At 39.4% G+C, this 25,985-nt stretch overlaps 1 long non-coding RNA gene across 3 annotated transcripts in view; it reads right to left on the bottom strand.

The window, feature by feature from the left end:
* The window catches only part of LOC117873254, a 322,619-nt gene extending 298,038 nt beyond the window's left edge, over positions 1-24,581 (bottom strand). For all 3 annotated transcript variants that reach the window (XR_004644680.1, XR_004644679.1, XR_004644681.1), the window contains exons 1-2: positions 24,130-24,581; positions 21,536-21,835 (exon numbers count right to left, since the gene is read on the bottom strand). This is a non-coding gene — a long non-coding RNA (uncharacterized LOC117873254). The remainder of the gene's footprint in view (positions 1-21,535; positions 21,836-24,129) is intronic.
* Between the last annotated feature and the right edge of the window lie 1,404 nt (positions 24,582-25,985).

Here is a 25,985-nt window from a genome sequence, read left to right as displayed (position 1 = left end):
TGGGCCGCGCCTCCTCCCCCCACACCCCCCCCTTACCTGCTTCAGGCTTCCCGCGACTCAAATGTTCACAGGAAGCAGGGGAGGGGGCGGAGACTTTGGGGAGGGAGAGGGGGCGGGGCTGGGGCCCCTTTAAAGTGTCCTCCTTTCGGAGGCACTAAATATGGTAACCCTACTATAGTAGTAGTTTTAACTGAGATTACGGAGTGGCAATAATCATGCCATAGTTATGACCAAGACTTGCTTTCCAATATAGCCACTATTTTAATGTTTCTCCAGAGGCAGAGATGGTTGTGGTTGCTTAGCTACTGTAATTTTGAGTGTATATACTTCCAAATGTTTGGCTGTCTGTTAAATTTAACCTTAATTCTATATTACCTGATTTTTTTATGCTGTGTGCATGGTTTTTTGTTAAGATAACAAAATGTTCTAATAAGATTTTTAAAACTTAAAGTAGTTATAGGCATTTTCGGCCTTGATTTCAGTTTAAACCAAATATTCCTGCTTGATTTTTCTCTTAGTACAGTATACTCTCTTGAAAGCTTTACCTTCCTTGCAAGCTAACTTTTTCAATGTTTTCTTTTGTATTAACTGAATAGTAACAAAAATCATGGTTGTATACTGACTTCCCAGGTTGAATGTGGGTTTCAATAGACGTATTATTTCTTCATTGCAAGTCAGCGCCCGATTTGTTACCTACTCATTGACTCAACTATGACATCTTTTATGAGTGATGTATTAAACTAATTAGCATTAACTTGGCAGAAGAACCAGACATAATTTAGGGACAGAGTTTCACTTAAATATAGCTGGCTTTCTACAAGTTCTCCTAAAGAGAGATTCAGAGACGTGAAGCATTAAACAGAACATCATTTTCAGTAAACATTGTCATTTGCCTGGCATTTTTGTACTGTTTCCTTCCTAAGTGAATTCCAGGGTTTTACTCCCATAAGACCTCTTACTCAGGGGAAAATTGCCTTGCAAAACTTCCATTGATTTTAAGTTTCACAAAATAGTGGAGCAGGAATCAGGAAGTTTTCCCTATGCAATAACTGCAACATGCACTTTTGGTAATAATTTTAACAGCAGCCATTATCCATATGAATTTTTTTTTTTTTAAGAAAAACTAAATAATTAGTTATTAGGCTTATCCACCTACCTCCTCTGCCAGGTCCATAATTACTGATAAACTGAAAGTGGAGAGCTAGACACCAGTGAGGAAGTTCAGACACCCAACTCCTCACATCAATGTTCTCAATGTGCTGTTTTTTTAAGATCAAAAAGGAAGGATATTAAGTCAAACTTCAGTGAAACAGATACATCAAATACTTTACGTGCATAATAGATATGCTAACTGTAAATGAGAACATTCAAACTTTATTTAGAGACAGAGGACCTAATTCAATACAGAGATGCACAAAATACCCACGTAGCTCTTGAAAGCAAACTACTTCCAAGCATGTTTCCTGACAAGTAACTACTTTGTCCCATTCACCAGAGTTACTCCATTATCTATTATTCAGAAAAGAGTGTTCTTGCCTATGTGAACAGCAGGGTGGATAAAAATTATTTTAAAAAAGATTTAAATAAAAAAATTTATTATTTAAATTACATACAGGGTTTTTTTTGTAAGTAGACTTATTTAAAATTAAATTTGAAATTGAACGCCTATGTTAAGACAAATTTATCTCTTAAAATCATTTAAATTAAATTTAAAAAAATATTAAGCTAGTTTTAAAGAAAGTCAAACCACTGACATCACTGGTTAAAGACCTGGAACTAGAGTTTGTTGAAGTGCTAAATAACTTTTTGACATCAGTGGTCTCTTATGCAGGTGCAGAGAGAATATCTTCTTCAGCATATTCAACGAGTTTAGTTCAATTACTAGTTCATTCAAATTAAGAAACCAGTTGGGAGCTGGGAAAAAAAAGTTTTTTTCCCCCTTTTCCAATCTATGAATGAAAACTAGGTCTGAGGATGAGATGAACTAGTTCTAAAACTCTACAGACATGGTGACCAGAACCAAGCCATTCAATACAGTAAATACAGCTAGTACTTCCTTTGTTTAGTAAATCAGTTAGTTTTAAATACAAAACATATTTGATCAACTTTTTTTCCTTATGTATCCAGTACTTTTAAGGTAGGATTATTTAATACAAAAAATTAAATAATATTTTTGTGCATTTTAATTTAATTTTCATCCAAAGAGAGCTTGACATAAATCACAAGTTAAAAAAAAAATCAATCCTCATCTAATAAATAAGAAATGCATGATTCATCAATTTCTAACAATAAAAAAAGTAAAAATTAAAGATCTGAATATAAATTAAACTATATAATTGCTTAAAATGTGTATAAATATACTCCTGGTTAGGAAAAAAAAAAAAAAAAAAAAAGCACCAAATTAATGTAAAGGCTATATTTAGTTGCAAATCAAAAGGTTTTAATGGTTACCAACCAAAGAGAAAAATAACTAAAAAGCAAAACATGATTAAAATTGACTATTTAAATCAGGATTTCCTGTTTGCTGATTTAACTCTTGATTAAAATTGGTGATTTAATGAACTTTGATTTAAATCAAACCACCCTGGACACGGTTACAGTGGGCATGTACAAGCATCAAACACCCTGCTCAGTATTGCCAGCCTCAAGAGATCAAAAATCATGAGACTGGCCCCACAAATCATGAGATTTTAAAATCAAACCATGTGTTTTAGTCTGTCTCTTGATTTTTTTTAAACACTCCTCTCTTCTTGCGGCTATTTGTGAGAGATAATTTCAGGTTGAAAAGTCAGCCTTTCATTTCACACAAAAATGCAAGCCTCTCTCTGGCTGCTCAGAAGGAGACTCCACTTACCCTCTCTCCTAGCCCCTAAGAAAGGCAAATTACTATTACTACCATACATTTCCTATTATTGTCTTGACTCCCCCTTCCTCTCCCCCATCTCACTGCCTCCTGGGTTCTCACCTTCCCCAGATCAGCAATATACCTCCCCAATTTGTTGTCTCCCTCCCTGGACTCTCCTTATCCACCACTACACCCAGAGGGGGTTACCATTCTACCCCCTCCCTCTCTCATCCCCATCATTGGTCCTCTGCACCCCTCTCAGCCTCTCTCCTGCCCCCACAGCTGTACCCACACCAGGCACCCAGCAGCCTCCATTAGTTTACCAGTTACATCTGATAAACCATTTTTGCCATGTGAAAGCAACACATCAGAGTACTCAGTCATATAATCCCTGTAGTTATTCCCTGATCACACAGACAATTCAGTGCCCATATGTCCAGATGCCATCATCTTTTCTCTTAAATATCTGATATACATTTTTAGTCAGCTTCCATCAGATCTTCTTTACACAACTGTGATCCATTACACCCACAAACTTTGCACAGAAGGTATACGCTGAGCTGCCATCTCTACATGTTGACTGGTGGCTGCTTAATCACTTGGAGGGGAACTTGGCCACTTCCATCAGCAAGTGGCCTCTTCCCCCATATTCTTCCTCTCGGCTATAAGGTCCTTTGCTACTGAATGCAAAGCAGGGACTATTCCAAATGCGCTGCATTGCAACGTTGAGGAACTGAGCAGCTAGACACGAATTCCTAGCTTTCTGTAAAATGTTCTGAAATGAGTCCATGAATGCTTCGGTTTTTGCTTTGTAAGTATCATCTGACTCGTCTCAGAAACATGCACTACCCATACCGTCTGTAATCCATAACAGTTAACACTACACACATCAGAACCTCTCCTCTGAGTACTCAAAATACCACACAGTGCACTATTTAATATGATGGGTCAGGGGTGCAACGTGGGGGCATGCAGGAGGCCCAATCCCCACTCCCTTTGGCCCATATCAAAGCTGGGTGGCATAAAAGTGGAGCCCCTTCCCTACTGGCATCACGGAGGCATGGCTAGGCCAAATTTGAGTGGCATTGTGACCCCAATTGCCTGCATGGCTTTCCCACCTTTTACAGTCCTTCTGGCACCCATGGGCACCAGGCACCCCAGCCCCCGGGGTAGGTTGGCAACCCTCCAGGAATTAAAGATTAATCTTTAATTAAAGATTATGTCCTGTGATGAAACCTCCAGGAATACGTCCCCCCCAAATTGGCAACGCTACCCTGGGGAAAAGTGGAACATACGGTACCAGGAACCCTCAGTCCCCAAGAGAATTGGATTAGGGCTTCTTGTGCTTCCTGGAGAAGTGGAGACAGAGGAAGAGGATGGTAATTGGGGCTCCCAGAATGCCCTGGTCCCTGGTGGCGATGGTGCTCTTCAGCCGGACTGCCTCTCTGAGTCAGAATTGGGGGCGGGGCAGTAGGAGGAGAGGGTGTATGGACCTGGGTACAGGGGAGGGGTATGGGTATGGGTGCAAAAGGCAGTGTGAGAGCGCTCAGGACTGGATGGAGAGGGGGAAGTGATGGGGGAGAGTTCTGGGCCACTTCTTTATGAACATTCTATTTGTGCCACTGGATGGGGTCCAGAACTCCATCAAAACCACCACAGGAAATTATTAATCTGTCTATAAATACCAGGCGCAAAACTTAACTATTTTCATAAAACTTGTCATAGCTCTGCTTCAGATGTGCCTTATTTTTTTGTTGTTATAGTTTGGAGAGGGGTGGTGGTGAAGAATTAATCATATACCTAAGAACTGAGATTAAATATTTAACAGGTGATTATGTCGGTATTCTTTCCATATGTCTCTGATCACAACTAAATACAATTAATGTCCCTTTCTCTTATATTTTTTTATGAACATTTGCAGGGTAGAAGAGTCTTTTCTGAGAAAAATAGGCAATATACTTATTTAGGTGTTGTTTGTGGGTTTTCTGGAGAAGTTGACTCATTTGACAGGGTCAAAACAGAACACTTATCAGAGTTCTCTGAGGAAAATGGAAGAGATTTATTAAGCACTGATAGTGCACTGGGTGCTATATAAAACACAATGGAAGAAAGTCTTTGCTCCGTGAGATTTGTAATTTAAGGTGATCATTTTCAATGTCTGGTGCAAGGTAGATAATAATCCGTGATTTTTTTTATTTAAAAAAAAAATCACATTTTTAGTTAAATTTGGTTTTTTTAATTAAATACAGATTTATTTTTAAAAGTAAACCTATTTAAAATTAAATGTGAAATGACAACCAACCTATGTTAAAACCTAAGCTTACTATAATCTATTCGAATCATTTAAATTAAATAAAAATGTATTAAACAGTACGTGTTTGCTTTCAAGTTTCTCAGTCAAAGAGCTGGTGGCAGACACTGGCTAAGCATGTGGAACCACAGTTGAAGTGCTAAACCAGCTTTTGACAGCAATAGCCTCTTCTGCAGTGCAAAGAAAATATTTTGTTCATTTCAGTTTATTCAGATCACTATATTGTAATTCATTCCAAGTTAAGAAACCAGATGGGATTTGGTAAAGCAGGAAATCTTGTTTTCCTCTTCCAATCTATAAATAAAAATGAAATCTAATAGCTCTAAAATCTTGAAGTACATGGCAACCAGAAACAATCAGTTCAATTCATTAACTACTGACAATATTTTTCTTTGTTAGTTTTGAGACAAAGTGGGAATTTTCTGCAGTATTTTCATGAGTTCTATGTCTGCCTCAGTTTCCCCCTATTCTTTGCATTGCTACCCAGTCAGAAGGAAAGGATTACTTCCTCTCAGGGCAGACTCAGAGACATAGGCATGTCATCACCCTGTCTGGAATAAATAGAGTCGCTAAGGAACTGGCTGAAACTGATCCAGATCAACAAAGAGTCCATAGAGACAATGCAAGTTCCAGTGACTCAGGAATCAACACTCAACAGCTGGGCACATCAGCCAAGGGAATTGTGAATTCAACATGGGCCTGGCCTAAAGATCAAAGGACAGAGGTGTCCAGCAGAGAACAAGTCTGAGCTCTGGAAGAAGCTGGCTCTCTCATCTGGGAACTGACTCAGGGCTTGTCTACACTTACCGGGGGATCAACGAGCAGCGATCGATGCATCGGCGGTCGATTTAGCAGGTCTAGTGAAGACCCGCTAAATCGACCACAGATCGCTCTCCCGTCAACTCCTATACTCTACTGGATTGAGAAGAGTAGGGGGAGTAGACGGGAGAGAGTCTCCCGTTGACATCACGTAGTGTGGAAACAATGGTAAGTAGTTCTAAGCTACGTCGATTTGAGTTACACTAGTCACGTAACTCAAATTGTGTAGTTAGATTGAATTTCCGCTGTAGTGTAGACAAGGCCTCAGAAAGAAAGTCAGAGAGGGAGACAGAGCCTGAAAAATTGAGTTCACTACAATTGGTGAATTGTGGCTTGACCGGAATGGACTATGCTTTAGCTTTTGTTTCTCTGTGGTAACCTAAGGACTTCCAATGTTGAATTCTAGTTGACTAATCAATCCACTTTGTTGTTTGGGGTGTCACTGCAAATACTGACTGGGGAGTGTAAAAGTCTCTACCCAGAGCAGGGTGGATACAAATCAATGATTTTTAAAAAAATTGATTTTTTTTTATTTAAATCGGATTTTTTTTTTTATAAAACGCTTTTTGAGGAAAAAACCTATCTAAAGATAATTTTAATTAAGATACATTATAGCTCAAAGATATCTCATCATGGAATAGAGATTATAAATTCTAAGTCTATAGTATGAGACAATATATTCATGTAACGTTTAAGAAAAGTTTTGTAAATGAGTTCCTATAGTTCATGGATTAGGGACCCAATCTTATGGGTTTCCAGGGGCTTCTGTATAGCTTATTTAGGTTAAGCTTTCTATCTACCCAATGGGACTCAGTACTCGATCTAGAAGATACCATCAGAGATGCTTAGTTTCACAGTTCTCAAACTGTGGATTTCTCTCCCCAGAGATAACATGCTTGTTAACAGCAAAAATGTGTTTAAATAAATAATATATAGAGGTGAGACATAACAGACCTCAACCCTATTGTACCACTGTAAATGTGTGTACACAGAGTCAATCCCTTACCTCTCTCTAAAAGTGCAAAGTTTCAAAAAGTTCAATGAATAGAAGATTGTTGGAGGCCGAATAGATCTGGATAAGGAAAAGAAGTCTGGAGATAAATATGAGAAGGGAGGGACAGGCAGTAGAAACAAAAGTGAAACTGTTTGAGCAGCATATTCCAGAAGTCTTGAGATCTTTCTGAGTGTAGCCTTCATTGATTTGAGATCTACCATACCATTCTCTCACTAGAAGGGAAAACCTATAATGGCAGAAAGCCATAAAAGTGACCCTGTTTGGGAATATTTTAATGAAGTTCCTCTACCTTTGGGTAAGACAGGCATGTGTGCAAAATGCAAACAGTGCAACAAAGAAATGCAAGGCCTGGTTGCCCAAATGAAACAACATCACGAGAAATGTTCCTTCTCAGGAGGAAGCTGCGTTGAAGATGATGAAAGGAACATGTCTGAATATGCAGGATCTTCAGGTTGGTAAACTTTTTTATTTCATACTTTTTTCTTAAGGACTGCCTGTCTTCTTCTGGACTACTCTTGAATTCTCATGTTTGAGCAAAAAACATAGTTGTTACTCTATGGTACTACCATTTTAGATGCCGTTGTGATAAAAAATAAATAGCTGAAAAAGGCAGATCTTCCTTTCACAATTTCACCTTTAAAGTAGTACTGAGTGTCAGTGAACACAATGAGTAATACTAAATGAGCAGTATGGTAATAATAATTAAATAACTGTGTTGACTTATTTTGTTTAGAAGAATCCATCCTCAACATACAGGATTCTGAAGACCATCCACCTTCAAGATCGCCATCATTTTCTATAGTTTCAGAGTTATCTACCAATTAGTGTTTCAGTTACATCATGTATGTCACATAGCCACAGTATATCACCTGTAGCAAAAAAAAAAAAAAAAATCATCCAGAAACCTTAGATAAGTTTGTGATAAGAACCAGCAGATTACAAAAGAGGTAATTGATGAAAAAATTGCCCTGTTTGTTTATGCAACAAACTCTCCTTTCTGTATGATTGAGAACCCACATTTCATTAACATGGTTCAGTCATTAAGAACAGGATACAGTCCAACCAACAGAGCAGATGTCGCAGGCAAATTGCTGGATAAAGTGCATGGAACAGAAATTGAGCAGTGTGCAAAAGGTCTAGAGGGTGAAATTGTTAACCTGAGTCTTGATGGGTGAAACAACAGGATCATTGTGGACATTGCACGTGCTTGTGTGACAACAAAAGAAGGGAATGTCTTCCTTACAGAAACAATTGATACGTCAGGAAATGCACACACAGCAGAATACTTACGAGAAGTAGCAGTAAAAGCGATAACAAACTGTGAAAAAAAATTAAAATGTCTAGTACACAGCTTGGTCACAGACAATGCTGCAAATGTATCTAAGATGAGAAGAAATTATTTAGAAGAGAGTCCCAAGCTAATAACATATGGTTGCAGTGCTCATTTGATGCACCTCCTAGCCAAAGACTTCAATTTTCCAGAAATAAAGGCTAATGTTGTTGAAATTGCAAAATACTTCCGTAACAACCACTTTGCAGCAGCTGCTCTGAAAAAAGTGGGAGGAACCAAGCTAACTCTCCCACAAGACGTGCGATGGAACTCAGTAGTGGACTGTTCTGAGCACTATATCAGGAACTGGCCTAATCTGATGACAGTTTGTGAACAAAATTGTGAACATAACATAAGAACATAAGAAAGGCCGTACCGGGTCAGACCAAAGGTCCATCTAGCCCAGTATCCTGTCTACTGACAGTGGCCAATGCCAGGTGCCCCAGAGGGAGTGAACCTAACAGGCAATTATCAAGTGATCTCTCTCCTGCCATCCATCTCCACCCTCTGACAGACAGAGGCTAGGGACACCATTCCTTACCCATCCTGGCTAATAGCCATTAATGGACTTAACCACCATGAATTTATCCAGTTCTCTTTTAAACTCTGTTATAGTCCTAGCCTTCACAACCTCCCCAGGTAAGGAGTTCCACAAGTTGACTTTGCACTGCGTGAAGAAGAACTTCCTTTTATTTGTTTTAAACCTGCTGCCTATTAATTTCATTTGATGACCCCTAGTTCTTGTATTATGGGAATAAGTAAATAACTTTTCCTTATCCACTTTCTCCACATCACTCATGATTTTATATAACTCTATCATATCCCCCCTTAGTCTCCTCTTTTCCAAGCTGAAGAGTCCTAGCCTCTTTAATCTCTCCTCATATGGGACCCGTTCCAAACCCTTAATCATTTTAGTTGCCTTTTTCTGAACCTTTTCTAGTGCCAGGATATCTTTTCTGAGATGAGGAGACCACATCTGTACGCAGTATTCGAGATGGGGGCGTACCATCGATTTATATAAGGGCAATAATATATTCTCAGTCTTATTCTCTATCCCCTTTTTAATGATTCCTAACATCCTGTTTGCTTTTTTGACCGCCTCTGCACACTGTGTGGACATTTTCAGAGAACTATCCACGATGACTCCAAGATCTTTTTCCTGACTTGTAGCTAAATTAGCCCCCATCATATTGTATGTATAGTTGGGGTGAAAAAATAGACGACACGGTTACAGCCAAAGTTCTCTACATTGGGTTTAAGAGAAATGTTGAACACATGCTGAGTACCCTGAAGCCTATTTCTGTAGCCTTGAACAAAATGCAGGGAAATAGCTGTTTTATTGCTGACGCTGTTGAAATGTGGAAGGAACTGAGTGAGATCTTAAAAAGAGAAATATGCAATGACAGAGTTAAATTACAAGCATTAAAAAACCGAATGGGACAAGCACTATCTCCAGCTCATTTTCTTGTGAATATTCTCAGTACTCGGTACCAGGGTCAAATCTTAACTGCTGAAGAAGAGGAGTTGGCTATGACAAGGACATCCAGCAATCATCCCTCCATAATGCCAACTATAATAAACTTCAGAGCTAAGGGTGAACCATTCAAGAAATATCTTTCTTTAAAACATCATCAGCAAACATATAACAACAGTGAACTGGTGGAAGTCACTTAAGCACTTGGATTCAGAGACCATTGAAGTGATAATCTCACTTTTAACAGCAGTAGCTTCTTCTGCCAGTGTAGAAAGAATATTTTCTTCCTTTGGACTAATTCATTCCAAAATTGAGAAATCATTTGGGACCTGAAAAAGCAGGAAAGCTTGTTTTTCTTTTCCAGATTATGAACAAACAGGAAAATGAAGGTGAAGACAATTGAGTTAGCTGCAGAAGCCAATATTTTACGTTTCTCATGTTGACCTGGCTGATGTAGTAGATTTAATTTTTGTTTTTGTTTTTTAAAAAATATTTCATTTAACTATTTTAGTTAAAACCAATTTTAACAAAAACAAACCGGATTTTAAAAAACTTGAATGTTTAACTACATTCAAAAATTCATATGCTTGTTTTGTTAAAATATTATATGTTTGCTGTTGAAAAAAAATCCAGAATAGATAACATTGTTGTTTTAGTTAAAACAATTTTAAATGTCTGTCTGGTGGTGATCTCCTCCTAATAAAGCATGGCAAGAAAATCCTCCAAATATTAATGATTAACCTGTTGAATTGGAGATAGTTCACCTCCCAGTGACTTCATAAATATCTGCTTCAATTACCTTTATAATAATATATGGAGATATCCTATCTCCTAGAACTGGAAGGGACCCTGAAAGGTCATCAAGTCCAGCCCCCTACCTTCACTAGCAGGACCAAGTACTGTTTTTACCCCAGATTCCTAAGTGGCCCCCTCAAGGATTGAACTCACAACCCTGGGTTTAGCAGGCCAATGCTCAAACCACTGAGCTAGCCTTCCCTCCCCTTTGGTAAATGAAATAATCAAATGATCATTCATTTTCTGATATAGCTGTAAAACTAATCTGAAAAGTTTTCAAAATAAATCACTTTAAAAACATATAGTGTGTACCTTTTAAAAATGAAACCTACATCTATCTCTGACTTGTGAAGAGTATATATTAAGGTTATAACAACCAACAAGAAATGTAGAAATCCATGATTAAATCGAGTCTTCTTGACTAGTGATTTAAATCATGATTTAAATCAAATCCACCCTGACCCAGAGTCTAGCTCATTTGGACTTGCAGGACTCTGAAGCCCAGAGGCTCAGTCTAAGAGACTGTGAAGCTGTATGGCCTACCCTGAAGGAAGGGTGAGACCCTTTGAGGGTCTGGCACACTGAAAGGGTTCCTCCAAAAGACTGTTTAAAAGCTGAGATGTAGCACAGAACCTGTGGATCCATGACAAGTTTTAAATGTAAAAACATGTTTTAATAAACTTACTTTTTTCCTTCTATATCCAGCACACTTAAGGTAGTGTTATGTTACTAATAAAAATGCTGTCTTTGTTGTATTTAATTGAATTAAAATTTCCATGCAATTAGAGCTTGACACAAGTCACAAGTAAAAAACTCACCATAATCTAGTACGTAAGAAATGCACCATTTTTAACATTATAAAAAATGTAAAAATTAAAGACTCTAAATATATGTAAATTAAGCTATTTAATCACTTTAATAAATGCATATAGAAATAATGTATCCTCCTGGTTATCAAGAAGAAGTTATCAAGTTTGCTGATTTAAATCATGATTAATATTAATGATTTAAATGACCCTGGATAGGTGCCTAACTTTAAGCACTTAAGTAGCCTACTTTTGGTTTTAATTTCTGAATATGGAAAAGCTCTTACGAATTAGGTGAGTTAACATGAGTTTTAAAGGAGGCATTTGAATGGAAAATTAATAGAGAATTTCTAGTTAATCCTGAATGTTTAGGCATTTATATTATGACTGGATCCAAAAGCAGTGTGAACAAGAACTAAACAAATTGTTATTGTTAGGGGCAGGAAAGAGGTGTTTTGTTTTTGTTGGTTTTAATATATTAAGTTTCCTATATGAACACATTGTTGGGAAAACTTGATCTGCTGCCATGCAGGGAAAGTGTGCACAAGGCTTGGTCTCTGACCACCATAAAAACCAAAGTGACTTTAGTCCTTTGGAAGGTAGGATCACCAACTGTTTCCAGCTACACCTTATGTCTGATGTTCAGAAGGGAACTGTGGGGAGCCTCATAGACCCACTTAGTGTGAGGCAAGGTCACAATTACATTTACTTTTTGAAAGTGGTGAAAAGACGTAACAAGGGAAATTAGAAAAAAAAACAGGAAATACCCCGTACTAAGTCAACCTTGTCTCCTTTCTGTTCACTTATCCATTTCCAATGTTTTGGAATGTTTGGGGGTCTGAAAATGTATCTGTTAGCCTTCTTAACCGTTACTAGCGCTGAAATAATTTTGGACTTTAAATGTTATGGGTGAAAATGACATGCAACTGCAGTGCTACACCAGCAACAGTATATTCCAAACTGCGAGACAAGTCATCACTGTCTTCACCATTCAAACACTTAAATCTCATGTTTTCAGGTATAGTGCTTCAATTTCTGCTATAGCTCTTCTTGAGATACCACTGATAAAATGTTGGAATTTCAAGAAAGATGGTCATCAGAATGACGTGGATATCTGGTGTCTTGCAGCCTGCTAGAGCTAGAAGTAATTGTCGTACCACACACCAATGTAAAACTGAAAATTCCAGCTTTGCAATGGCATATAGTATTAGTTCTCCAACCCTGGTGTTTCTCAAGAAATCTGACTACCCCAGAACAGATGAAATCTCATTCCATTTCTGTCAGCTATGCTAAATTGCCCTAGACCACAAAAACTTTTTTTTTAAGGGAAAAGAGTGTCTAAAACATGTGCAGATAATTTTAAAGTCAGTTTAACTGATCAACTTTAAATTGTATTAGAAATTTAAACTTTTACAATTATCTCAAGTAGCATGTGCCTGAAAAATTGCATAGGATTATAATTTGAGTTGGTAATGCAGCTTGTTATAAAGATAGCTGGTTTAAATTTTTGCTGGTTTTGTTTTCATTGAAGCATTTTATATTTTTAAAAAGCAACGTGATCAATCCATAACATACAACATAATGTACAGTACCTGATGGTCACATGCTTTACATAATAATGAAATGCATACAGAAAATGTATATATTTCAGAACTTCCTAAATTTCATTCAGATGACCAAAACCAAGAGATTCTATTGTTCAAAAGCTTCATTTTGATTTAAACAAAGTTTTTTTGCTGAACAATCAGATAGTCAACTAAAATAGTCTCATGCATCAGGTAAATATAAAGTTGAATGACAGTATTCAAATATCAGGTTTTGATATTGATAAAAAGAATATATGAAAGAAATGTCAGTTCATCCAGATAAATCAAGTAGATATGGACATAATCTTTAAACATGCACAGAAGAGAAGTGTTAAACTGATAACCTATAGAATGCATGGATTAGAATTAAGACTGACCATAAAATTACACATGTGATTCATGAAGCTGCAGCACACCTACATGATAAGAAGCATACTTTTATTTTAGAAATGAGTGTATTTCACAAGTTGTTTTGTGATCTTAATGAATTTCAATGATAAGCAAAGTGAGATATTGAGAACATCAAGTACACCCAAGCAGGAACACTCAAAATTTCCCAAACATGGATCTCTCAAAGCACCTCATTTCTGACTGCCATTCCCAGTTCTGAGTGCAGAGCTTCTAATGAGGGGAGCTACTGTCTATATTATAGTGCCAAATTGTGTTGACATGGAAAGTGTTAATCACCAGAAAAACATGTCTAATTTTTTTCTTTGTAAATTTAGTTTTCATCAATGAGGATATGAATTGTTCATCAGGCCCCATTTTCAAACTTATGAACTTCACACACACAAAGTCTCTCTTTTACTACACTTTTGCAGCCTCTTTAGATTGAAGCCAAACACGCAATAAGCACCGACGTCTCAACATCCGTCAACTTAGTTATTCTGAATCCATCATCAATTTTGTAATGGTACTGACCCATGGACTCTGACCAAAAGTAGATTAGCAAATTCTGAAAATTGCTCAGTGAATGGCCACACAAATCCTTGCTTACAGCATGTATGAATTTAGCAAATTTCACTGTGTTAAAGCTAGTACTTGCTTACAGTGGAAAAATTGATTATAAGCCCAACAGTGGCACATATCCAAAGTATTAAATTATTGAATTTTCTGAAGGACAAATGTTAGCATTTAGCTAAAGGCCTTCTTACACTACAGAGTATTGCAAACTTAAACAGAGGAGGCTAATTTTATCCCACGTGTAACCCCACTGAGGATAGCAGAGTTATTTCAGAGAACAATTTCATTCAGAACATATAGTGCTAAAAAAGCACTTTCCCTTTTTCAGAGCACTGTATGACAGTTTTTTCCTTCACTATATGGGGATCAATCCCACTGATCCCCAAGATAGCTATACCCCATATCATACCCATTTAAGGACTTCACTAACTTTTCCCATTTGAAGCACTCTGATGGCACAATTTTGAGACACATAATTTATTGCAAACAACAGGGTTAATTCTCTCCCCTATTCCAATCTCATAGTATTCACTCTGCATCTCTCAAAATTTCACATTTAACTAAAGAAACTTGTTTAAACTTCATAGAAGTAGCATTTAAATGAACCAGAGTCTAGTTCATTATTTGGAACTAATTTTTTTTTCTACCTATAGGTAGAACCAGGGCCGGCTCTAGGATTTTTGCCGCCCAAAGCAAAAACAATTTTGGCCGCCCCCCCCTTATTTAATTACCCCACCCTCAGCCCCGCCTCAACTCCACCCCTTCCCCAAATCCCCAGCCCTGCCTCCTCCCCCCAGGCTCTCAAGCCTAGGAGGGAGGGGGAGAAGCAGCGCCGCGCCGCGGCCACTCGGAGTCTCCCCCTCCCTCCCAGGTTCGAGAGCCTGGGAAGGAGGGGGAGACTCCAAGTGGCCGCGGCGCGGGCACCGCTTCTCCCCCTCCCTCCCAGGCTCTCAAGTCTGGGAGGGAGGGGGAGCAGCGGCGCGCGAAATGTCTGTTTCGGGATCTCCCCCTCCCTCCCAGGTTTGAGAACCTGAGAGGGAGGGGGAGACCCCAAGCCGCCGCAGCGCGCGAAACAGCTGATTCGCACGCCGCTGCTCCCACTCCCTCCCAGGTTTGAGAGCCTGGGAGGGAGGGCGAGTGGCGGCGCGCAAATCAGCTGTTTCGCGCACCGTGGCAGCAGCAGCGGAGGTGAGCTAGGGCGGCCGGGGCACATTTTTAGGGGCGGCATTCTGGCGCCGGCCATGCCGCCCCTAAAAATGTGCCACCCCAAGCACCAGCTTGTTTTGCTGGTGCCTAGAGCCGGCCCTGGGTAGAAGAGCAAAAAGGAAAAACTCCCCCAGTATCTGGACACTTCCTAAAATGGAAATAACCCAAAAGAAGAAAGGGAAAATCCAGGACCAGCCAATTCATTTTGTACGTCTGAGATGTTGAAGGAAGATCTGAATTTTTTTATATGCCTTGTCAAAAAGAAACCCTAATTCATTTTTTAATCAAGTGGCAGAAAGGAATACTGGAAAGATGGGTGGAGGGAGGACCTCTAAAGGGGATTTTCATCCCAGAAGGTTGAATTGAGAGACCTGGATGTATGGCAAGATGTATCCTTGAGTCACTGAATGGAGCATAATGTCCATGAGACAGCAGGTTTTCCCATAAAAAGTGTTGTTTCCAGTGACATCAAGAGTAGCTGTGGCCTGAACTAGAATTAATATATTTAGGAAGTTATGTGACACCACCTCTTGGTATTTGCATTTAAACATCCACCTGAATGATCATGGAGGTATAAATATGCCTACTTTCATATCAGCCATATCCAAAAAGAAGTCCCACAAGATAAAAGAAATGCTCAGCTTGTAGGATGGCAAACTAGTGTCCCACGAACTACTGGGTTTGAAAACTCAAACAAGTTCACTTAAAATTATGCAAATAGAGCTCTACCAAAACTAAGTAACTCACATACTATAGATCTACTCAGAATGGCTTATCTTTGAACATGTCAATGCTTGTCAGCCAGCATATTTTCATAAATTATTAATACATTAGCAGTAATATTGAGTAGCTTCCTGTTTAGATCTCTAATAAAATATTCACAGATAAAGTTAAAGAGAACCTCTTGGGTTATCTTGTCCATCCCTTTGCAATCAAAGGTCAAGAAAGGTGGGTCACAAGAGATCCAATAAAACTGAGAGCTTCAGTTTCCCTATCTGTACATAGATACATTGGTACTATTTTTCCACCCTTGGCATACCAGTTAAACTACAAGTTTAAACATTTTTCCTACAATATGAGGTATTTTAAGTCTCTGTACCTAAAGTACTCAAAGTACCTAAGGGACCAAGTCGCTTTTGAAAATGGGACTCAGGAGACTAAATAACTAATATGAAGTATTGTTGTAACCATGTCAGTCCCAGGATATTAGAGACACAAGAGAGGTAATATCTTCTATTGGACCAAGTTCTATTTGTGAGAAAGATAATCTTTCGAGCTTACACAGAGCTCTTCTTCAGCTCTGTATAAGCTCAAAAGCTTGTCTCTCTCACCAACAGAAGTTGGTCCACTTTCTCTCTCTGAGTCACAAATCTGAAAATTTTACCCAAAAATCTATTTTTTTAAAAATTATATTTTTGTATTGGCACTAAGCATTCCTCAGTGCTTCTTGATTTAATCCTTAAAATGCTAAATGAACGCTTCCTAACCAAAAAGGAATATACAGCAAAAAAGAGTGAGCACACAGCCAGTAACAGCCATAGAAGATCAACTCTTCAAGTGCCATCTTACAACCAGTATTACCTATCTATGACTGCTACAAGTGCTATACTCATGATGACTAAGGCAACATTTCAGAACAGAAAGAAATTAAGAGTTAAAAAAAAAAGTCTTCATTTTTGATTGGTTGATAGTTTGAAATAATTTTTTGCATGTTAAATATATTATCAGTATTAACAACATATTTTATTTGGAGACATTTAACATAACCGGAACTAGATATTCAAAAGTGTGCTTCTAGCTAAATAAATAGCTTGCATGACTGTAGCACATGGCTTAGTTTCCAACACTGCATTTAGGTGTAAAGACATTTAGCAAAATTCAAACTCCTGTGTCTAGTTGCTTAGGTATACTAAAGCGCTGGTTCATTATTTCCACATAATGGAAAATACTCATGTTTATATCCAAAACAATAATATTACTATCATACTACCATTCAGCACTTGCATAGTGCTTTCATCTACCAAGATCTTTACAAACATTACATAATGTTGTAAAACAGACAATAAAATGAATAGAATAAGAGATGACATTTTGAATCATATGAAATACAACCACACACAACATGTAAATGTTTACTGTAATTATATATAATTTCACCTATTTTGAAAAGTTGCATGTGTGACTTTCAACAGGATCATCCTGATTTAAGGCAAATGATTGAAGTGTTCTATTTCTGTACAGTAAGTAAATACAAGTATTTTCCTAGCAAAGTGCTCTACAATGTGTACAGTTATGCACATAGAATCTGCACTTGCAGCCTCATTGTAACCATATAGGGGAAAGTTTCTCCCTCTGTGGCCAAATCTGATTCTGTGTTAAAAGACAGAGTGCTCAATCCCCTCTAGAAACCTAAACATGTCTATGCATTTTAATCAACAAAAGGGAAAGATACCAAGCACAATAGCATACAGCTCAGGCTTCACAGAAGGTCTGCAGCAAATTTCAAAGTATGTCCATTTAAGTACAAAAGATCAGAATAGAGTCTGCTGGTGGATTGGAAACACCACCCAGTTATATAAAAATAAATACAATTGAGATGAAAAATAGAGCAAGATGAAAAATGTATTCCAATAACTATTCACCTCCCTCCTGACCTATAACTTTGCATTTTAAAGCAACTGCTTGCATGCTGGTGCCTAAGCTTTGCTTGTGCAATATGCTGCACCTCAATATTTCTGAGTCAGAGCTCTAATATAGAGGTATTACCTTTTTTAAAAAAAACATGGCTACATAATTCACGTAGAGTAACTCTTCCCTTCTAACATTGTTCAACATTTACTGGGCCACAAACCATCCTCTTTTCATGAAGTCAATATAAATTTTTTACAAAGATCAAGGCCCAATATTTGTACTGATCCTTCGAAATGCTAATAATTCAGTTTAAGAATGCTAGATATATTGACAAACCAGTGAGGTGATACCGAATGGAAGAAGAGAATACTGTATTTTAGCTATAATTATGAACTATAACAGATGTCAATATGAATCAGCACTGATGCAGTCTCTCATCCTCCTCTCTATAGGCATGCCTCATCCTCTCCACAAAGGGTTTCACTATTTCTCCCCCTCCCTCTGCTATGTAGAAGTTTGGGATTCCTCCCCCCGCCCCCTCCTTCCTTCCTACCCATCCATTCATGGCACTGGGGAGGGATTGCTCAGTGGTTTGAGCACTGGCCTGCTAAACCCGGGGTTGTGAGTTCAATCCTTAAGGGGGCCACTTAGGAATATGGGGCAAAAATCAGTACTTGGTCCTGCTAGTGAAGGCAGAGGGCTGAACTTGATAACCTTTCAGGGTCCCTTCCAGTTCTATGAGATAGGTATATCTCCATATATTATAATAAGAGACAAAAAACAATAGATTGATGCCTTTTCTTTAGCACCAAAGCTAAATGTAAAAATCTATACAATCAGAGACAATAAACCAGACTACATTCTGTGCATCTGCTTGCAGAGGAGCTCTTCCATACATCTTTCTCCCCACCTTCCTAGTGTAAAATATGGGGTCAACCACCTCGGAGGCACTATCTGCCCTAAATACTCAGTCTCTGGGCTACTAAAGACCCCCCACCCCCTTGAGGCCAGGAATCTCAATCTCAACGTTGCATTAAATTGCCCTCATAGTCTAAACATCGAAACTCTCGCTGTTCCCCAATTGCTATGCTGGGTGCAGTTGCCAGTGAAGGAAGCTCACGCACCTCTAGTCCACTGGAAATGAGAAAGGCCCCACAGAGCTAGCACAAGGTATAGGGCCCTCTGACAAATAGTCACTGAGAATTTGTGCAGATCTCGGGTTCTTTCTTCTGCAAGAATTGGAGAACTCATTCTTTTGGGGGATAGGGAGAACAGCTCAAGGAGGAAGTGAAATGAAGGGGGAGGGGGCAGGACCTCACTGAGTTTTCCTTTCCGTGGGGCCCCCAATCGGCAGGTTTTTCCTACAGGAGAGGGCAATCTCTCCCCTTCCTCTGCATGGCCGCTATTCACCATAACATCTAACTGCACCACCCCTTTAAGTACCTACAAAACAGAAGTTACAACAATCCCTGTTTCTTCCTTCCTTTCTTCCCAGTGATCAAGCTCAATACTACAATTTAACCATCCATGACAGACTGTGAAAGCACTTGCATACCTTTTATATTCTCTTCTCTAACTTCCACTTCTAACTGTTGCTCTGTGTCATTCCCATGGTCATTTTCACGTCAATAAGAAATAAAAAGAATGTGGAAAAAGAGTATTTCTTACAACCAAAGCTTGTGGGGTCAAAAGCTTTTCTTATGATGTTCTCATTATTCAGTGACAACAGGTTGAATAATTAGACCTAAGGTGGATCTGAAGACAACTTTATAGCATAAGGTTTTCTCCCTAACTTTAGTCAGTTGTAATGTGAGACCTTATTTCACTTAATAAAATAACTCAAAAGCATTCTCTAACCATTGTATTTTTCCTTCTCTCTCTTTGAATCCTGCTTTTCATTTTTCCTGGAAGTGGTCCAAAGTAATATGAGACAACATAAATTGTATTTTTTATCCTTAAATCTTATTTCAGTCCCTAAGATATTAACAATAGAAATGTAATGCAAATGCAAATCAAAGTATTACAAGAAAATATCATACAGTAATTTGTTTTTTATGCCCTGAAAACCATGACAGCAAGAAACCTCAATAACACCAAAGACTCAAATAATTGTAAAGCACAGTAGTCATCCCTTCTTAAAGATTTATATAAATTTTGCTACAGTTATCAAATTTTGATCAAATTAACAGATTTCAAATAGATGTAAAAATAAATCACATTTTCCATTCATTAGAAAAACTAGTAAAATTAACTTTGAACAAAGGCAAAGAGCTGTAGATGGGTAAGGGGTAAGCAACTGGTGAGGAAGAGAATTTATCTTCATTGAAAACAAGTTTTTTAAAATTTTTATAACTTAATGACTGAGCTTTTGCTGTGAGTTGATGCTAAATGGCAAAATTTCATGCAGCACAGATCTTTTTACAAACATCTCAGTACTTTCTTTGTGGCAGGACTTGAAAACAAAGACTTCCATACTGCTGATTTAAGGTGTCCCAAGTTCCAGAAAAATATCCACAGAAAACAAATTTTAAGGGTACAAATCTAGAACTATATTAAGGACATTCAGTAGTTTGCAAGATCATAGCCTCAGTATAAGCAACGGAAATAAAAAAATACATCTGCATTACTTTACACACACAAAAAAATCAGGTACAGGTAACTATACACAAAACAAGCACAAAGGCTATCAGTCTCTCTTTACAGCTAGAAAGGATAACAAGTGATTTGTTCAGATTTCTAATTTTGCTCTAAACTAGGCCAACCAGCTCAGCACTTTTCTTAAGATAATGTACACTTGTCTGCCCTACATCTTGTATAGGCCAGAGGAGCGAAAGGATATATCTAAAGCAACACCAAACACCATTTTAATATTGTTCATACTATGTTGCAAATACATTCCATACAAAACAGGCATCAAATTGATATCAAGTCTTTTTTGCACTGAAAACTTATGATTCTCTTTCCAAACGTCATAATTCATTTAGAGACAGCATAGAGTTCCCCAACTATGTTATTAACATCTTAGATTCATGATGTTATTCCATGCTTAATAGTTTACTTTTTCTCCATAAACCTTAATTTTTGCTTGTCTCTCAGTTTGAACGACCAAAAGAGAATGGAGTCAGGTTCAACTGTCCAGATCTCATCAACTCCCACAATGCTGTAAGATCTGAATTGCAAATAAATATTGTAGAACAAGAATGTTTAAATCTAAACTTAAAAAAAAAAGCTTTTCATTTTATTTTTGTTAATGAAAAATTATATTGATCCTAACTTCTGTAAAAATGTTTGTTTTGAGTGTGGTATTTTTAATTGATATATTTTAAAGAGAACACACTGATTTTAGATTGAATTCAACGCAGGATTGGCCCTTTAAACAGCATTCTGTTACATTCCCTACAGTCATAATGTGTTTAAACTGTTTTTAATCTTTCTTTTCTTAAAAGTTAGTGGCTTGATTTTAGGGATTCCCAGCACTTCTAATTCCCAGTGACTTCAAAGGGATTTGTGATTATTCAGTACCTCTGACAAAATCAGGCCATAAATAAATAACTTACTGTATTCTGCCTAAATTTAAGAAACGTACGTTGCATGCAAAATTAGAGACATTCTTCTCAGTTACACCACATAATGCTATTGATAGCTATAAAAGAAAATGGAAAGAACAAATACAAGTTTGTCTGCAATGAAAACATAATATTTAATATTTCAATGGATAAAAATACGTTTTGCAATGACTAGAGAACAAACATACCTTATTTTAATTGTAGAAGATCATTGTCACAAAGCGATCACCAGACCATTTTCAACAGCACCTTCCATATTTTCTGATTTCTTCAAGAGCCACTACCACCAGTTTTATCAGTTTATTAATAGATATATAAATCCAAATGATGATGTTTGATGTCTTTAGTCATTCAGTGTTTGTACTCTGTTAATCCCCACTAAAGTATCCACAGCTGTATTCTACCATTTGAAGAGCAAATGCAATATGGCAACTATTGCTATAAGGTGTTTTGGCAGCCATCATGCTTCTCTGACAATCACACTTTACCTATTCAGATAAAATTAATGAGTGAGTGTTAGTTCTAAACACATGAGCAATAATACTATATAGTATTTTTGCAGAACCATTCTGGCTCAAGTATAAATATCAAAGTTACAGTCTAGCATTCGAATAACTTCAGTTGTTTTATTTAATAGATGATTTGTTCATATTCTAATTTTAAATTTGCTGATTGCTTAAACTTGGAAAACTTCATCATGTTGGAATACTTCAAAAGAATCCAGTTGGATATTATTATTTAGTACTTTCAATACCCCGTGAAACAGGCATGGGTATTTCTTTACACAATGAGTACTCTTACATCTTAGAAAACCCTAAAGCGGAAGGGGAAAAGTGATGTAGAGGATCTTCAAAAGGCCTCAGAAATATTTCAAAAGCTTGAAATTAGAAAGATATGGGAAGTAAGAAAGTATCTGGGAGAGTGTGATGAGTAAGGGAGTGCACATGCTCAGATACACTTACAAAGCTGGGATAGGGGGCAGGGCAGAACCTATAGCCTTGTCCACAGTAGCCTTCCCCTGCTAAGGTTTCCCAGTATTGCATCTCCACCAGTGGGGGTGCTAGTGTAGACAAGGTGCTGGCAGTATTTCAAACCTTGCTGCTGAGACCTGGCCCTACATAGAATAGATGACAAAGCAATTAAAAGCAGCAGCATGTCTACACTAGTGTTCCCACTGCTCCTGCCTCTGGTGTGGCTCCTTCAGTGGTAGCAGCAATGGGAAATTTTAGGGGGGAGGGGAATGCTGGTGCACACTAGAGTTGTGTGTGTTGATGGGGTGTGTGTAAGGGAACCTGTTTTTGTGCTACCAGGGCTGGATGGGCAGAAAGGAGAGAGCGAGAGAGAGAAAACAAACTTCTACATAGCAGAGGGAGGGGGAGAAATAGTGAAACCCTTTCTGGAGAGGATGAGGCATGCCTATAGAGGGGAGGATGGGAGACTGCACCAGTGTAGGGGAGAGGAGGCTTGGTGGTGGGAAGTCTATGTGTGTGGGGGAGTTTGTGTAATGAGTCCTGTGTATGTAAAGGGGGAGCCTACATATGTGTGAGAGTGAAAGAGAAAGTTATTTGGAGGGTGGGGGGAGGAGTAGGGAAGGAGCCTGCACCCTTGAGTGGATGTGGGTGTGTGCCCGTGTGCATGGTTTGGGGGAGACCCTAGCACGTGAGAAGGATTTTTGGTACGTGAGGCAGGCAAGTGAAGGGAGAGAGGAGAATGTGTGACCGGAGCTGGAGTCTGGAAAAGTATAGGGACATTGGCAAGGGGAAGTAAAAAGGAGAAGGACAGAGAGGTAGTGGGGGTGGGGAGAGGGATGCCCAGGGTAGGAAAAGAACACCACAGGGAAAAAAAGGGGGAAAGTGATGGAGTGGGATGAAGCGAAGAGAAGGAATATGGGTAAAAACAATAGCTAAGGTATACAGAAAAAAAGTGAAGGAAGTGAAAAGAAGAAATACGAGGAAGACAGAATAAGTTTTCCAAAGTTGCAGAGTATTTAATAGAAAGCACAAATGCTAAAACACTACAATAAATAACCAATTAAGGTTTGGTTTTCTGTTTTGTTTTAAGGCCACTGGTTAAAAAAATACTGTGGGGGTGAAGGGAATTTCACTTGGGACCAGCCTGGTCTGGCCATCCTAAATTCACCATCGTAAATTGAACAAAATTCCCCTTCCCTAGTCTCTACTCCGCTCCCCAAACTGGTTGTATGTGGTTGCACCTATGCCCTCCTGCACACCTTACTCTACCTTTCCATGAAAGTCCCATACCAGCAGTGTCTAAATACCAGGCACTTCCCAGCATCTTACCCACATTTCCACAAATGCACTACACATCCCCCACCCTCCCGTTGCTGGGCTCTCCCCTTACCCCTAAAATGCCCCCCCCCCCCCCCCCCCGCCCCGCCAGATTTTGCTGCCAGCATTCCTGAACATTTTTCGTTCCAATTATTCCCATAATCCTGGGAAGTTTTCCTGGTCGGATCCTTCCTCCTCCCAGGAAAAAATACATCCAGACTCTTAAAGTTCTCTATATCCTAAAGAAAGCCTGCACGGGGGCAGGACTGACTAGCGTCCACCAATCTGTTTTACGTAAGCAGATACAGAATAGCTGAGTTGCCGTCATAAAACAATACTTCCATGAGCTGTTACGAGTACAAAAGAAAGAAAAAGATTCCTCTAGCCTGTGACTTCCCTCTAGAGCACCCTCACTTCACGCTTTCAACTCACGCTGAAGCCTGTAACAGGGGGAGGGGAGAAAAGAACAAATAAACCATAGGACAAAAACTCACCTTCTCTCTTCTTTAAAGTCTGAAAACGAAATCGAGGGAATTCCTTATGAGGCCACGATGGGGCCGTTTGTTTTGTAAGTACTGAGAGAGCTTGAAGGAAGTTGGGTAATGCTCTCTGGATAAAGTTCCCGAAGATTAGATAACCCAGGAGAAGAGAGAGATGGAGAGTTCATCCGAGTTTCTCCTTTTGTTCAAGTTCCCTGAGCAGACAAAGAGCCAGCAAGCGGCAGCAGGTTCCTCTCTGCCTCTCCCCCCCTTTTCCCTCCCCCAGTCCTTGCGTATCCAAAGGAGCAACTCAGGTCCAACACTGCCCTTCCCCTCTTCTTCTTCTTCCTCCATTCAATTAACACTGCAATTGTTAGTCCTCCCCATCTCTAGCAGGCTACAAGTCCAAACTTCCTGCTAACTGAGCCTCCCAGAAAAACAATTTCAATCAAGGGGGGAGAGAGAGAGAGAGACATCTCTCAAATCATTATTTCCGGTAGATGCACCTCTTTGTTTGGATTCCCTTGACAATCACGGAGAACAATCCCCTTGGTATCTGGTTTCGGTCAGTTTGATCTTCTACAGTCTGTAGGACAAATGTAGATTCAAGGAAAATATAAAAACAAGAGGGGGGGAAGGGTTCATTTACAGGCGCACACACACTCGCGCGAGTGGATTTGGCAAGACTTTGTCCTTTCACTTGTGGAGACATCCAGCCTTCAGAACAAAAGCTTAATCCCCGGCCACGAGACCAACAACAAAAGATATTTCCAGTCTTTGGCATCTCTACCTGTTGCGCAAACCACAGAGATGGGGCCAGCAGCATCCCCTGGCAAACCACACCAAAAAAAAAAAAAAAAAAGTTCAAAAACCACACTGCTCCTTCACCTGTCCCCCAGCCACCAGACCATCTACTCAGCCCCTCTCCAAATAAAACCAGAAGGGAAGAAAAGGTAACAACAGACAAGAGCCCCAAATCTAATCTGCAGCCAGGAAGACGGGGGATTTCCAGAAGCCCTGCCCGCCGGCCCATCCCATTCATTATCTGCACAAATAAATCACACCACACTCAGAGCTTGAACCCCTTTCACTTGCTCCTTGATGCCGACGATTTAGCCAGGAAAATTAGACAGCCCCTTCCACCCCAAGGAAAAGAAAGGCCAGTTCTGGCTCTAGGACCCGCTCTCGCTCTCTCTCCATTTCATCTGCGATGGAGCAGATAGTCGCCATGGGCAGCAACCTTGTGCGCTAACTTTTTGTTTAAGTTTCACTGTCTTGGAAAGGAAACCGGGTGCAGTGGGATGGACGGCGTGTTAGTTTCGCAACAAGACAAAAGGAAAGCAGAGTAAATCGCAACTCACCTTGGTGTGATACACCTTCCGCTTTCCTCCTCCTCCTCCTCCAAGCGCCTGGCTCCTTTGGGTGGAGGGAGGCGTTTGACGGGAAAGGCTAATTGCTGTCGATCGCTTCTGACCTGCATGTGTCTGGCTCAGCCACCCTCTCCAAAGGTCCCCCCTAGCAGAACAAAGGAGCGCTCCTCGCTTTGTGTTTAACTTTCGCATGCCGCCCACCCCGCTTCGCAACTTTCCAGCCCAATTCAAACGGAGTGCCTTGAGGGGGGAGGGAAGAAATCAAATCAGTCCTGAGCGGCAACCACTGCACCCCTCGCTAACAAGCAAACGACACACTCCCACCCCCACCCACACACACCCAGAAAGTGAACCTCACTCTGACTCACATCAGAGCAGGGGCTAGAAGTTGCAGGAACCAGCCCTACGCCTAAGCGAGGTGCTGCTGACTCCCCTACACGGTTTGTGTGTCTGCGCGCGTTTTTGTTTTGGAGGAGGAGGAGGAGGATGACAGGAGGAGGG

This window comes from Trachemys scripta, chromosome 2 (genome assembly GCF_013100865.1).
Source record: "Trachemys scripta elegans isolate TJP31775 chromosome 2, CAS_Tse_1.0, whole genome shotgun sequence".
Classification (NCBI taxonomy): Eukaryota; Metazoa; Chordata; order Testudines; family Emydidae; genus Trachemys; species Trachemys scripta.
The sequence above is the reverse complement of the archived record's forward strand: the minus strand, read 5'-3'. Positions and strand labels throughout refer to the sequence as shown.